Below are 11,785 nucleotides of genomic sequence, written 5' to 3' on the forward strand. Positions count from 1 at the left end.
TAGTCTATTCTTTTGACGATCCTTCTTACACTTATACTTCAAACACATTGCTTTTGCTAGATAACTACATGTGTGATGGTACAAATAATTTCAAGAGAAAGCACATAACAAGTGGCAAACTACGATTCCAGTTCTGGACCCTGATCGTGGATGTTGGTTTGATTTGATACTAGAAAGCTCATGGAGTCACGGTTGCTTTGCATATAGCGTCTTTGACGCTGCTGCTACCGCCCTCGAAGCATGCTATAGCAGCAGCATCAAAGCAGCCGGGCCACAATCGCCGCATCGCTAGGGCCGTCGAAGCACGCCATCGCACCATCATCAAAGCAGCCATGGCCGTCGTCACAAAACTGCCACATCCGTGAAACATGTTGTTGTAGCATCGTTGAAGCAACCGAGCCTCCGTCGTAGCATCCCCGTGGTTGTCGAAGCTTGATGTCGCAACATTGCCACAACTGTTTGAAGCACGTCGGCGTAGCATCGCCATGATTGTCGAAGCATGTTGTGGCAACATATTGCGGCTGTCGAAGCACACCATAGTCATTCGAAGCATCTCGTCGCGGTATTCGCTATGGTCACTGCAGCACGCCTCGTAGCATCAGTGCGACTGTCGAAGCATGTCATCGCGACATCGTTGCAGCCATCAAAACACACCACATGTGTTCGAAGCATGTCCTTGTGCCAACGCCGCTGTCGTTGCAACACGCCTCGTAGCATCGCCGTGACTGTTGAAACATGCGTCGCAACAACCTCGAAGTAACTGGGAAGCTGTTGCAGTCTGGCCACCGCCATCACGGCACGCCTCGTAGCATCGTTGCGGCCGTCGAAGCATGTCGACGCAACATCCTCGAAGCAAACGGGATGCCTTCGAAGCATACCACAAGCATTCGAAGCATGTTGTCACGCCATAGTCGAGGCCATCGCAGCACTCCTTGTAGCATTGACGCAGTCGTCGAAGCAGCTAAGCAGCTGGGTGTCGCAAAGACCTCCGTCCAGCATGGCAGCACTGCCCCGCAGTCTCACAATGACGCCTGTAGCAGCCGGACCACCCTCGGAGCATCGTCGTCTCGGCTTACAGTGTGTCGGACGTCATACACAGCAGCCACTCCACCGTTGATTTTCAAGCAGCTCATGTCAATACGCCGGCGGCTGTCATTTCACTTCCAAACCTGCACGTTGCTTCCCCACAAAAGGAAGCTGCACGTTGCTGCATGGCACTACAAGCCAGGACGCTAGCTAGTACGTGAGCATGGCACCAGCGAATATGAACACGCGAGCAACGTGGCAGGAAGACGAGCGCACGAGCGGCTGTGAGACATGCAAGGAAAAGAACGAGTTGGTGTTTCCATCGTGATCATGCCAATCGAGCGGCTGGGGAGGCGGCTGATCCCCGCGCGGGATCATCCGGATGATTCCTAGCATCAGGCTCACGTTCTCTACATCTACCAATCAATCGCCGATCAGCCAGTTGACTTTGATATTTATAGGAAGCTTTGCATATACTCCCTCCGTCCCGTAATTGATGTTGCAGGCGTAGTTCATTGCCAATTTTATAAAAAAGCCATCGTAGTTTCAAAACAATCACAAACAAGTCCCTCCACCCTCGTGTTCTTCCTCCGCCGTCGCCCGTGCGTCTCCAGGGGTTTTCATCTTGAATTGCTTTACCTTGTTTGCAAATACTCCAATGATGATCAAATGAAGTGTTTGTTTCCTTTGTGCATGGCTCTGAAACAATTGTTGGGTTCTGAAATAATTACGCCCAAACATGTCTGTCCAGCCAATCCTCTTCATGTTGTTCCATTTTGATTGAATTCTCTAAATGTCTGAAACATGTCTGAAACAATTACTATCAGAACAGACTGGTGTATCTGAAACAAAACCAAAACCAATTTACTAGTGTATCTAGTGTTTTTTTTACCTGCTACAAAATCAACCCAGTAGCTTGCTTGAATAACTCCACCAATTAATCTATGTAAAGAGAAAAATGCAAAGTATCACTAAACGTCTGCAAACATGCTTGCCTAGCCCATCAATTAAGCTAGTTTGCAAAGAGAAAAAAAACGGAAGCATCCGTAAACGTCTGCAAACCCGCGGCTAAAATTGTTGACAGTTCAAGATGTGTTAAGTTAGAAACCAAATCCAAGTATGATAAACTAAACTAGCTGTTTACTGGAGCATAGGTAATTAAGTTGGGTGTGATAGGGTAAGCTGCAGCTGTTTGACAATTCTGCATTGCCTGAGACTTTCAAGTCAAAAGCAGATCTGTTTCTTAGAGGTTCTTGTGAACAAAATAAACAGAAATCCGGGTCATGACTCACCTCATTTTCTAGGTTTCTACGAACAGTGATGTGACTCCTTTATTTAGCGATGAATAGTACCACTTCACGTCTACAAACATGCAGATAAAACTTCTTGGTGAGCTAGCTAGTTCACTGTGTGATAATCGTGCACAAGTAGTTTGGAACCAAATTTGAAATCATTTTTCAGGCTCCTGAGTCCTGAAACTAGATAGAACCAAACTGAACGACATTCAACTAAGTCCAATTTACTGGAACTAACATTTAACTAAGTCCAATTTACTGAAACAATTTACTGGAACGACATTCAACTAAGTCCAATTTACTGAAACAAAACCAAAATCAAAATCATTGTATGAATATGCTGTCAAATATCAAAATCAAAACCAAAATCAGAATCAGAACATAGTGTCAGCCTTGATCTTGAACATGTTGTTACTTGCAAGAGCTAGGTTTGTTAGTTACAGAATTCAGTGAAGGAGTACATATAAATTCACATGCATGCATGTTGGTTGCACATCTCTTATCTCAGGATGTAGAAAGTTCTGATCACAGTTATTGATGCTAATTCACATGAGCTTGGAAAAACCAAGCCTACTTGTGTGTAACCTACTGATTGTTGTTGCTTGCTGTAATCTCTTCGCACTGTTGTAAACCATGATGTACTCATCTTTTGTCATTGATAGCAGGAGTATGGATTTGAACATGATGCCTCAAGAGGAAGACAATGAAGGTGTTAATTTGAATTGGATCCCTGAAGAGGAGGAACCTCAAGTGGCAGAGAATGGAGCTATGGATTTGAACATGATGCCTCAAGAGGAAGACGATGAAGCTATGAATTTGAATTGGATCCCTGAAGAGGAGGAACCTCAAGTGGCAGAGATGGAGCTATGGATTTGAACTTGATGCCTCAAGAGGAAGACGATGAAGCTATGAATTGGATGTCTCAAGAAGATGAAGAGGAAGAGGATGAAACTCAAGAGGAAGAGGATAAAGTTATGAATTGGATACTTCAAGAGAAAAGAAGAGAATTGTCAGATAAGGAGAGGCATGGTGTTTACTTCGCCTTGCATGTAGTCAGGTTCTCCTTGTGTATGTCTTGTGTAATCTTGTGTAAATAGGGGACAAAGAGGACCTTATGTCATGTGTAATCTTGTGTCAAGAGGGGACAAAGAGGCCCTTGTGTATGCCTTGTCTAATCCTTGTATATAAACTCCTTGTTGGAATTTATTGGAATTTGGGTTATTTGGAATTTGAATTGATTTGGATAAATTTTAGTTATTTGAATTAATTTAAAATATTTGGATTAATTTAAAAATAGAATCAAAGATGGCATGGCATGCTTGATGTGATGTAACTAATCTTTGTGCCATAATGTTTGCCATCTTAGAAATGCACTAATTAAATTTCTAAAATGAAGCTATAGATATATAGTGTTCTGTTTTGACAGTAGCTAGGTATTGTAGATAGGATAGCTGAAGTTTCAGAACTAAGGAGAAGGAAGAAGTAGGAAGAAGTAGGAGTATCTTTATGTTGCAATCTTTGGGTTTACAAAGGAGCAAATGGGACTTGAAGAGAACGTGTACTTACAAAGGAGCAAATGTATTTGAATTCTTAGTGGAAACTGAATATTGTGTTGTAGTCATTGATCAAAATTTAGTGGAAATAGAATTCATAATCAACATGCAGGTTACTCCATGATGTTCCTTACTGCTCCACAGTTTGGATATCAATTAACAGTAAGGGAAATTTAGTTAAAAAAGGCCTTGAGTAAATTTAGTTAAAGATGCATTAACAACAAGGCCTTGAGTAAACTTAGACTTCCTAACAGTATGTTCTGATCCACTAAGAGCAAGTCTAAGCTTTTTCCTACACCACACACACGAGAGATATAACACAGGATGTCAAGATGACCCAACTTTTTTTCATGTCATGGCTTTGATGAATGATGCCCCCACATTTCATGATCAATCTGTGAGAATACAACCACTAGTCTGTGTCACGCTGGGCATAAAAACCCGAAACCCGAAGCCTGGACCCGAAATACCCGAACCCAAACCCAAACAACCCGAACCCGAAAAGCCCGAGCATCTATTCGGGTAGCAATTTCAGGAACCTGAATTTTATTCAGAAATTTCGGGTTTGTAATCCAGGTACCCGAACAACCCGAATTACCAGAATTACATAGATATATTGGCCTAATCCAACACATGTCTGCACTTGTTCCAGTCCAGCAGCCCAAAAGCCCATCTGTCACTACATGCCCATGACGCACCCCCACCCACAATCTGCAACTCGGAAGAAAATCCTATGGGACGGGGCCTTATAGTGTCCCTCCTGGGGCCCCTCCTCAGATTTTGACACGTCATCAATGGCACACATATTAAAGCAAGCCTAATTCCCTAATTAGTTGGTACGTACATCAACTAGATATTGCGCAGTATCCGTACGATACAGTATCAATCGGATCGATACTTTCCATCTAACGAAAGAGAACGAACACGGCGATCTTCTCGCTGGCTCGCCGCTGCATCAGACCTCGGAGCCATCGCGCCTTATCCCATGGCGACCCCTCCATGCGCTGGTGACGACGACCCTCACGGAAACGGCGGCGCCGTCGTGAGCTCTCCCTGCGCCGGTGACGCAGACGTGCTCGTCGTCCCTCGCGGAACCAACAGCAACAGCCACATAATGATGTCCACCGTCTCCACCACAAACCTGCCAACACAGCAACGCCGGCGTCGGCAGCAAGACAGCCATCTCCCCATGGCGACCTTGCAGATTTCTAGTCATTCTGACATTCGGAGATGTGAACATTCAGAGATCATTAGACAAAAATATTCAGAGTTCTGCGATCACAGTATCTATGCGTTGTGATTATAAACATTCAGATATTTTACCACATTAAAATTGATGTTGAGCTTCTTCAAATTCTGTCAGTAGTATGTGGCATCTTAAGACTGAATGTTGGCATTGGCAGAGACCAATATATAAAGTTTCGTTTGAGACAGAAATAATAAATGTAATGGTGCACTCTCATGAGTGAGATTATTTTCCCCGATTAATTATCAGATCTTTCACACTTGAATACCATTTATTTTTACCAGAATTTAATTTGTATTCATTCATCAGTCTTTATTTTCCCCACCCTTTATATTTGCCAGAATTTAATCACCGGCGCTGGGAGAGCTCACGACGGCGCCGTCGTTTCCGTGAGGGTCGTCGTCACCAGCGCATGGAGGGGTCGCCATGGGATAAGGCGCGATGGCGCCGAGGTCTGATGCAGCGGCGAGCCAGCGAGAAGATCGCCGTGTTCGTTCTCTTTCGTTAGATGGAAAGTATCGATCCGATTGATACTGTATCGTACGAATAATGCGCAATATCTAGTTGATGTACGTACCAACTAATTAGGGATTTAGGCTCGCTTTAAGATGTGTGCCATTGATGACGTGTCAAAATCTGAGGAGGGGCCCCAGGAGGGACACTATGAGGCCCCGTCCCATAGGATTTTCTTCCATGCAACTCCCGCGCAGCCGTACAACCACACGCGCACCATGCACAAGCTCGACCTAATCTCTACCCTGACCTAGCCGCCTCCAGCGACGCGGTCGACAAGGAGCATCCCTCGCACTGCGCCGTCCTTTCTTGAGAGCAACATGGAGCAGTGCCACGCCGACCCCTTCCTCCGTTCATCAAAACACATCCGCGAGCAGCGCCACATCGGCCCTCTTCAGACGCCCCTTCCTCCGCGAGCTCATTTGCGCCGCCCCTTCCTCCATTCCTCGACCCCGCGCAGTGGTGCAGCATCCTGGTGCGCTGAATTACCAGCAGCGCTCAATCTTCTCCCAAGTCTTGCATTCATGTCTAGGAATTTTGTGAGGTGCTGCACCTGTTCGGGTAAATCGAGAAAACCCGAACCCGAACCCGAAATTTGGGGTTTTGATTTTTTGTACACAATTTCGGGTGTCAGATCTGAAAACCCGGACTAGAAAAAACCCGAAGAACCCGACCCGAAATTTTGGGTAAACTCGAAGCCCAGGCTAAAGTCTGTGGAGGTCCAATAAAAAGAAAATGTGGAGGTCCCATGCTCAAACTGAATGAAACTAAATGAAGTCTGCTCTAGGAAAGGGGGAGGCATTCTCGTCTTGACAGAATTCAGAGTAGTTCAAACAAGATCCACTCTACTGTAAAAAAATCAGATAACTACTGATTCCTGTGTACACCATTTAAACTGATTTCTATTGACTGAATTCAGGGAAAATTGTCAAACTGAAATTGGAAAATATAATTCTGTTGTACTCCAGTTTTGCAAACTGAAAATGCTCCAAGCAGATCTTAGTTTCAAAATGAAAAATATTCCAAGCAGGAGTACTCCAGGAGTACACTTCTCAGTTTTGTCAGTTAGTGATCAGGTATGAACCTAAGTTTCGTTAAATGGACAGTTTGTTAAAGTTGGATTAATTAAATTTTGACAGCTAGGGATCAGTTATGAACCTAACTTATGTTAAATGGACAATTTGGTTACAGTTTGATCTTGAGCTAATGAACAAGCAATAGAACTTGAGCTAAAATCAGTGCATAGCAATGGAACTTGAGCTGAAATCAGTCATAACAAGGAGTAAATTGATAGTTTTGACCATTGTTCAGGAAATCAGTAACTGGTAGCTGCACGGTCGGCTTGGCAGTAGTGATTAATCGATGAATCGGCCTATTAACTGGATTAATTTGTCGACCATTAATCAGTACTAGTAGAGTGCCCGTGCGTTGCCACGGGCTCTTGATATAGTTTAAAAGAGTTACAATAGGTCTTTCACACGTACAAAGAATATAACTCAAACACAATTATTTAATACCTGGAGTCCATTTTTGCAAATTAAATTGATAACACAAAGAAAAATTAATGTCACGTCCATGTAACAAACTGAGTGATGTTCCAACTATACATCTATTACAAAACTATTAATATCTAGATGATGCGCCTAAGAAATTCTTTCACAATGTCAGGAAAGTTTATTTTAGCTTCATTCCCACGATGTTTTAGCAAATATAAAAAAACTGCTTCCTCAATTCATACCCATCCTGCACAAACAATACATGTAGTTAGCATGAACATTTCACGCCGAAGGTCTTAAAACATGTAACGGACAATACCCACCGCGCAAATCGGCTTGACCAATTCTTTACCGTTTTATCATACCCACCGCGCAAACATGTAACGGGCGTTTCTATGGTCTCTCTTGCGTTCAGCTTCCGTTTTATCATCTGCTTCTTGGGTGTCTTACAAGATTACATTCCCAAATATTAGAGAAAAAAACAGATATGCCTACGTAATTGGTGGATGATTATGAACATTATGATCACCTTGATGCTCCGTGTCACAGATGGTTACAGTTGACAACGTATTTGAACTTGGAAACGACTCCAAGCTGGTTGGGTTGTCTGGTGAACCGGATTTGACCACAGAAAATTATGATAATTGGTATAGACGATACCAACTATAATATTAAAAACATTTTGAACCTTACCTGTAACCACAAGGGTCTTTGCATTTCCATCTAGGACATTAGGTAGTTTTTTCCGTCGATAGGAGGCCCTTCTCAGTGCGTTTGTATGGTCTCTCTTGCGTTCTGCCTCCGTTCTATCCTCTGTTTCTTGGGTGTAATACTGGTTTGCTACTGCATCTGATGTCATTAGCGGGAAACACAAATATTAGAGAATAAAACATATAAATGTGAGAAATATGTTCAATGACTACTCAAATTATGATCACCTTGACTTTCATTCTCATTAACGAGACCAGAAAGACCCGCAGTTGAAATAGAAAACGTTGACGCATCATGCGACAATGCCGGATAGTTAGTGTTAGCTGGGTTGTCTAGTGAACAAAAGTTGTCCCAACACACGTTAGCTAATGACATCAATGGTTTTGACATACCAAATATCATGGATAATAATATTTAAGCTTACCTGAGGATTGAGGGGCAAGTGCATTTACATCTTGGACATTAGGTTTAGTACTCTCCCTATTTTCGAGAACATTTGTGATATCTGATAGAGACTGGCGACTGGCAGACTTCCCAATGACTTGTTGGTTACCCAAAACATCCGACAACTTGTTGCGATAAGCAGCCCGCCTACGAGCGTTGATATGATCCCTATGATTTAATAAGTGGCAAATTATTGTGCATCCTAAAATCTGTTGCCCGGGATATAAGCACAATATTACGTAGTACGCAAAATACGTATGCACATCAAACTTCGAGTGTCCATCAAGCTTACCAGATTTTCCAACTACCGGCTGATTCTCATTTTGTGAGCTGATAATATCCTGATTTCGTTTAATCCGATAAGCTGCACGTTTCCTTGCATTGTACTCCGCCCTTGCATTATCCGCGTATTTTTTGCATTCAATATTGAATGTTATAGTTTCATGATGTTTGGAAGCAATGACGTCTGCATGTATAAATACAAATAAGAAAACAAGTTAAAGGATGGTTGGGAAGGTGGATATCATGCCTATGGATACCTTGAGAAATATCTCTAGTTTCAAGCCGTTCGGAAACCGTGTTGTCTGCATCATGTTATAAATACAAACAAAAAAACAAATATAACACACTGAACCAGCACTGCACAACCCGGTTGGGAAGGAGCATACCTTCTGTGTCAACTTTTAGCTCAGTCAGATTAGCCGGTTCAGTTTGACCATCAGCATGGTACCCAACCCTCAACCATTCTGATGCATATGTAGATTTATAGTCAGCATTATGATGCATAATGTATGCCTGGCATCGAGGCAAACAACAAACAAATTTCTGTTCAATGATGTACCTGTTTTCGTCGTGTATCGTGGGTCAACATTTTCAGATACGTTTACGATGCTTGCCCTAGATTCTTTAAAATTTGTCTCGCTCGTAGGGGCTGCAACACAATAAGCATGGTCCTTAATCTCAGAGGCACCACTAAGCACCAGAACTATATTGCTATGTCAGATATGCAAGTCAGGCATTACAACAAAGAATGGTACCCAACCCTTAAACATTCTGATCCATACGTACATTTCTAGTCAGCATGAATACAAAACCAATGTCTGCCTGGTATCGAGGCAAACAACAAACAAATTTCTGTTCAATGATGTACCTGTTTCCGTCGTGTATATTGGGTCAACATTTCCAGATACGTTTACGATGCTTGAATTAGATTCTTTAATATTTGTCTCGCTAGAAGGGGCTGTAACACAAGAATTATATTACTATGTCAGATATGCAAGTCAAGCATTACAACAAAGGATTCTGCAAAAAGTTATGTACCGGGTTCCGTCGCGTAATTAGCTTGATCTAGTTCATCAAAGGGAATCAAGGTTGCATTGTATTCTTCATGATTTGTACCGCTAATCTGACCTGCAACACCTTTTGTTAAAAGATTGTTAATGGTAAAAATGCATGTAAAAGTGGTGCAGTGTTTTTTACCTGTAGGAACGACCTCTTCTAGTTGATGTTCACCGTCCTTGCTTTTTGCATTACCCATTCGCAAATGTAATGATCGTTATCTCCAACTTGTGTTTGTCTGAGATGTTTTTGAGGCCTTGAAGAAACTTAAAGGAAACCTGACTTGGATGGAGATAGTAGATGCAAGATGAAATCCAGAAAGATGGCGCATGAGCAAGAGGGTAATTTACTTGAAGGCATGCACAAGATGGTAAATTACTTGAAGGCATGCACACTTTATTATTCCAAAACATATATTACTGTGTTCTTGTCAGCCACAATCGTTGTTCATTGAAAACTATAAAATTAAGGTAAGGATGTTATACTGCTATATATTACTGGTTGGCAACATACTAATTTTCTCAGAAGTTACCAATTTCGAATTGTTGTCAGCGAAAATCTATTGGTTGTCATCATACTAACTTTCTCAAATTGTTGTCAACATACTGGTTGCCATATATTACTGGTTGGCAACATAGGTATTCTCTCTGTATATTTCAAATTGTGCACTGAACCTTACATGGTACTATTCTAATTTGCAGTATTGACAGAGTTACAGATCTACAGATTTTGCTACTATTGGGATGTCTGGTATATAGCTATTGTCAATGAATCAGTGTGGATGGAAAATGCAGGACTACATGTGTCCAGCCCTGAACCTTAATTGCTGTTTTGCCAGAGTTAAAGATTTTCATGCTATTTGGATGCCTGGTAGATTGGTAGATTACAAGATCTACAAATCTCTATTAGTATCATGTGTTGCCTATGATGCCTGAGATGCAAGCCATGTATGTGGTGGTTGTACATTCTCAAAACTGAGATTATGTGATGCCTGTGATGGCTGTACATCTCCTGGTGTGTGTGTATGCAATGACATGGATGTCAATTATTGTGTGTACAAAATAAGGCTGTTTGAAAGGGATAGCCGGGGTAGGATATGTGATACCTGGAGTTTGTGTGTCTGGCGGCGGATCCTCGACGCCTTCAGCGTGGGGAGGTGGGAGTGAAAACCGACGCCGTGTCCTCGACGTCTCCGGCGATGGGTCCTGAAAGGGATCGGCTCCGGATCCGGAAAGCGCTCTGCGAAGGTCCTGAACAGGAGCAGAGCTGCATCAGTGGAGGCAGGCGGATTTGAAGTTAGAGTTATGCGCCGGTGGCGGCACAGGGAAGGAGCGGTGGCGGCGCAGGGATGGAGCGGTGGCGGTGAAGTTTCGAAGGGCGGTGGCGGTGAAGTTTCGAAGGGCGGCGGCGGACGAAGGAGGGCAGATTCGGGGAGACACTCCCTCGCACGAGGAATACCATACCTCGAATCGAGGGCACGAGACCTCGCACGAGGACACACTGTGCGGGGTTTTTTTTCGCTGGTTAATTTTCGCCGGTTTTTTGACGGTGGTTTTTTTACGATTGTGTTAGTTCACTGTGACAGGAGGCTCAGCTTGTGCGGCACTCGATCGAGGGGTTAATCGTGGTTTTCCGCGGTTGGAAGGTCGGTGGGTAGTAGTACCAAAGAAGTACCAAATTAGACCGGTTTAGGTGGGACGAAAATTGAACCGGATCGCGACCTACCAACTGAGACAGTAGGAGTAGAGATATCTAATAGTTGCCAAAATGTATCTAGTTTTTTATGTATTATATCATATTCTCATGCTGTCAGCTATGTAATATACCAAAATATGCTACCGTTTGTTTGATCCCTAGCTATTGAGGAGCGAGAGGGGGATGTGAGGGGTTGTAGGGAAATTTTTTGGGCTTTGATTGCCCACAAGTTAATGCGTCGGCAGCGATTAATCGACCTAACAAGTGATTAATCGGTCTAACTAGCTAATTAATCAGCCTGGCAAGTTAACCCGATGAATAGGTTCTATTCGATTCGGTCACCCTATGAGTAGTGATTAACTGACCCGTTAACTGATTAATCAGACGAATTCTTGAACAGTGGTTTTGACAGTAAACATTAGTCTAAAAATGCTCAGTTTTGACAGTTTTGACCATTTGGACAGTAAA

Source organism: Triticum aestivum, chromosome 3B, assembly GCF_018294505.1.
Source record: "Triticum aestivum cultivar Chinese Spring chromosome 3B, IWGSC CS RefSeq v2.1, whole genome shotgun sequence".
NCBI lineage: Eukaryota > Viridiplantae > Streptophyta > Magnoliopsida > Poales > Poaceae > Triticum > Triticum aestivum.